This window comes from Lethenteron reissneri, chromosome 2, assembly GCF_015708825.2.
Source record: "Lethenteron reissneri isolate LAM-NWPU_2019-01 chromosome 2, ASM1570882v1, whole genome shotgun sequence".
Classification (NCBI taxonomy): domain Eukaryota; kingdom Metazoa; phylum Chordata; class Hyperoartia; order Petromyzontiformes; family Petromyzontidae; genus Lethenteron; species Lethenteron reissneri.
In genome coordinates, this window is record NC_083780.1 from 13,739,624 (window position 1) to 13,744,841 (window position 5,218).

Below are 5,218 nucleotides of genomic sequence, written 5' to 3' on the forward strand. Positions count from 1 at the left end.
TCAGTTGGGACTTACCTGGTAAAATAAACAATTGTAATAGTTTGAAACAAGAGGCAATGCTGTGTCACGGGTCTCAACGGGTTTATTTCATCTCGTGGTTAAATAAAGGGTACAACGGCAAACGAAACTTCAACCCAGCATATGAAGCAAAGTGAGAGGTCCACACGGCCTACGCCTATACTCATAGCTGCAATACAGCGACTTACTCAGACGAGACGTTCATTTTAGTTTTTTCACGTGGCGTTAAGTGTTCTAGACGCATGTAAAACTTTGCACCAATGGCACACCACAGGGCGGGGAGTGCAGCCAATGATATAATGCACGGGGATTATAGAGGAATGGGATTCGTGCATAGAGCACGGGAAAGAATGGGAAATAAGAGGAAAATGTGGGAAGGGGACAGATACATGTGACCAGAGAAGGAGCGACTGGGATTGCAGCAAGAGCAGTTTGTGTGAATGCAGTCGCAAAGGTTCCTTCACTGGCTTCGCTTGACGAATGAATGACCTAATGACCTAATAAACTAATGACCTGATGAATGAAATGAGCGGCGGGGCAGGAAGGGGAGGAGGGGGAGAATGAATGACGAAGATGTGGGGGATGAGATTGTGGTAATGATGAGAGGGGAGGAACGAGGGTGGGGTGGGGGGGGTAAGACGTGAGCTCGCAAGTCTGTTTTCACAGGGGGCGGTAGGGAAGAGGGGGGATTCAGATGCGAGGTGGGGGGGCACATGTGAGTCACGTGATTTGCGGGAGGGCTTGAGCTGATTTAGATATACATTTGGTCATTCAAATCCGACACTCTCTCTCTCGAGAGAGAGAAATTAGGAGAAACCCACACCCCCCACCACCCCATACGACAAGGGAAGAATTCGTGCATCAGGGCGAACGCGACTTGGAATTCCGCTGTTGATTGGCGCTCACAACTAGCCACGACTCGCGTCCATTCGCCTTGCCACGTGACCGCCGCATTGCACAGACCCAGTGGTTCTCAATCTCCTGTTGGCTACGACTGCACCGCCCCCCTCCCCCCCTTGTTGAAGGTTGTCTCAACCGAGGAGTGTACAACCCCCCCTCCCCCCTTGCCTCGCCCAACATGGCTCTGAGAAATAAACGCACGAATAAGAAACGTCAATTTTTTTAAACCAATTTGTCTATTTTTGGCGAGGTTATCCTCACTTGTCTAAGTAACTGCAATTTCGATCGATGATTACCGAATTGTGCTTAAAAAAAACGATTTTGGAATGAATGAATTATAGCGCCTCTAGTGGCTGCACGGGTCGGTCGCGAAGCCCCCATTGTGACTTGAGTGACACGCACACGATACACAAACATCATCATCCATGATCGTGATCTGTGAGAATATTAATCTGTGACGGATCGATACGTCGATACTGACCCCCCCCCCTCGCCCGCCCGCTCCTCCTCCTCTCCCCAGTAGCCACGACAGCGACTTGCTGTTGTCGATGAAACCTCTTCGGGGCCGTCCATAAATGACGTCACGCGATTTTGGACGATTTTAGACCCCCCCCCCCTCGTCACACGGCGTCACAAAAAGTCAGACCCCCCCTCAAATATGACGTCACAAAGCTCTGCCCTCCCCCCCCAATAAAATATGCTTCAAAACGCTTTAAACTATTGTCATTGTAGTGCGTATTTAATATGGCGCTGCACTCTGATGTTGTAGGAGAAAACATTTATTAGAAAGTCTATTTAATTAAGTAGAACGTGTTGTCTATACTTATTTAAAGTTGCGCATTTTGATGTGACGTCACATTTCTCAAACACCCCCCTCCCCCCTCGTCACACATCGTCACAAATGTCTGACCCCCCCCCCCCCCCAGGTGCGTGACGTCATTTATGGACGGCCCCTTCTTCTTAAACGTTGATAACGGCTTCGCCCAAAGTTCCCCTTCAACGTCATCACAGTCACCATCGCCGGTCGCCCCGGGGCGCCGGTCACGTGTCGCACACCAATGCGAACGCGGCCCTCCGAGTGGGGGGGGGGGGTCGATGGAACGGGCGGCCGAGGGGGGGGGGCGACTGACCCACGGTCAGGGATCTAAATCTGGCTCTGTCCGCGCCCGTACAATATTTCCGCACCCGGCACACCACATCGAGCGAGGCCTCTGGCGATGGCTGTGGCTGCTACTCTACCGCTAACTCGCCTCCCGCCGGCGGCCCTGGAAAATATTCAGCGAGCAACGAAGCGCGGGCCCACAATGCCTAGCACGGTGCAGCAGGTGACCTGCGCTAAAACGCCGCGACCCCGACTCACAACGTCGCAGACACTACGAGAGAAACACGAGCCTCGAGTTAAAAACCATCGAATGTTTTTACAATTGAAAAATAACGATCGTAATATTACATTGAACCTTTGAGGTTAAATAGTCCCGTCGCCTAGAGCTGCGGTGTCTGCCCTATGATAAAGTGTGTATGGGTACGTGTGTATAAGTGTGTATGGGTATGTGTGTATGGGTATGTGTGTATGAGTAAGTATGAATGAGTATGTGTGTATAAGTGTATATGGGTAAGTGTGTATAAGTATGTGTGTGTAACTAGGTGTGTATGGGTATGTGGTGAGCGGTAGTGTAGCGGTTAGCGCAATGCGCTACAAACCTGGCCACCCGAGTTGATTCCCGTTCACGGCCAACGCCGGTGACGATTATCCGAACCAGTCCTGGGCCTCCCCTAGGTCGACTCAGCCTCAAATGAGTACCTGGTGCGGTGTATAAACATCGCCACTAGGAGGATAAAGGCGGCCGGGCATGGTGCTGGCCACCCACCCCCTCGTGTGACGTGTCGACCACCTTCATAGGTGCCACTCGCTAACAGCACTTGCCCCAACAGTCTGTAAAAGCTATACAGGAGGGATTTTCTCTCCATGTTTGGGTGCATGTATGTATGTCTACATGTATGTATACTGTATGTGTACATGTCGGTATACATGTACACATGTAGGCACACATGTACACGTAGGTATGCATGTACACATAAATGTAGGCACACATGTACACGTAGGTATGCATGTGCGCATAGGTCCAGTGTGTGCCGAGCTGTGTGTGTGCACGACGTGTGCGCGTCGACACGAAGCGCTGAGAGGGTTTCACTTCTTCTTCTGCAGGAGTTTCTCTGCCTTCGCCCGGCGGGACTGGTCGATCTCGCTGAGCTGCAGTCCGTGCTCCTGCCCTGCACACTCAACGCACGCGCAAGGCCATCAGTCGGCACACGGGACTCCCCCTAGGTCGACTCAGCCTGAATTGGAGTGCAAAATATTCGCCACTCGTGCGGCCAAAGGTGGCTGGCCACGTCACCTCCTCATGTGCCGTACCCGTTCACGTAGGTGCCCGCTGAACAGGACTTGCCCCAACAGTCTGTTGAGGTTATACGGGGGATCGTTCTCTTTGTGTGCGAGTGCCGGGTGTCTAATAAGCAGCGAGGTGAGAAGTGGACAATCCCAGCCGGTGCATCTGCCGGGTCCTCTCGGTCAGCCACCCTTAAAAACAAACCCACCTGGGTCTGTCGCATGACCCCCCTTCCAGCAGTGAGCCTGCGACACTTAACGTGGTGGCCTTAGAGAGTGCACCTAGCCTGGCGCAAGCGCCGTGGTGATGTCACCAAATGGCTGCCGTTTGTTGTGGTGCGCGGGTTTCAAGTTTTCAAGTTTCATTTACGAGGCGTAGCCCTGTGAGCCATGCGGCTCTTGAGTCGGGTGCAACCGCAAAAAACGAAATATGAACAGAGAACAGGGTAGGCAAATTGTGCAGGCGTGTGGGTGAGCGAGTGCGCGCACACTCACCCGGCCTGCACCTCCGGCGGGCGGGGAAGTGGCTTCATGAAGCCTTGCTTGCCCACGAGCCAGAACGTCTCCTCCACGCCCTTGCCCTGCGAGGTGGCGACAACACGACACGATCGGCGCACGGCGCTACGTGGAACTTCTCTCGCACCGCACGCAGACGACCGTGCTTAATCGCAGGTGGTGCACGGTAGGACAACGAGCCGTTCTAAAGAAATGCGTTTTGCACACAGGCGGAGTTGACTTCCACATTTGGGGGTGGGGTGTGGGGGGCAGGGATTCGCTCTGTCACACACATCAGGAATCGGGTGCTTAAAATGTATTAATTTTTTTTTAAATCTCAATTCTAAACTACCGAGAATAAATTCATAAAGGTGTCCAGTTGTGGGGAAATTGCCCCCCTGTCCCCCCCCCAAACTCTAGATTGGATTTCAATGTAGACGATGTAAAAGTGCATCATAGCTCCCAGCGGCTTCCTAATATCGGAAAGACGGCCGCGGAAGCAGCGCGTACGAAAGCGCCACGCGATGCGGCGACCGTCCTTGTTTGACGGGCAGCCAAAAGCCAACAGCGGCCACCGCCGCCGCTGCCGCCGCCGCTGCTGCTGCTGCGAGGATGAGCCGGAGCTCGCGTGACGATGGCTTTATGCTCCTTGACGAGATTGGCGAGTTTTGTGCGCGCCGCTCGTCACCGCGTGGTCTACGCGCGTCCCCGGATCGTTCGTTGCTGTACAACGGCTCGGCACGACTCGACTTCCGTGCCACTTGACCCGCGCTCGGGGTCGGCTCGGCAATAGTCCCTGGCACGGCTCGGATGTACCGGTGGAAAAAAAGAGCTGTCGGTGGCCTGTATTGCGAATTCGCCCTGGTGATGATTTCGGACGAGTCTCGCCCTTGCGTACCTTCAGCTCGGTCTTGCCTTGCTCTCAAAGAGGTAGCCCTCGCTCAGAGTCCAGGATGTTCTTGACTGAGATGTTGATGTGTATTCTGTAGGCTGCGATGCACACAAAGACAACGATCCCCATGAAGGCCGGCATGACACACGGGGGGTGGGTGGCCATCACCACGCCCGGGCGCCTTTGTCTCCCGAGTGGCGATGTTTACACGCCGAACCAGGTACCAATTGAGGCCGAGTCGACCTAGGGGATGCCCAGGACCGGTTAAAATAATCGTGTACGAGTGTGTGTGTATGTACGTGCCAGCGAGTGCGTATGTGTGTACGCACGCAGTCCGGTTGACTCCATGCGTGACGCGGTGTTGACCGTGTCACGAACAGGCAGTAGCGTGGCATGGTCAGTCCCCACGCCGGCCACACACGCTGCCTGCACACAACACCACCACACACAACACACACCCACACACACACACACACACAACACACACACACACACACACAACAAACACACACACCACACACCACCAC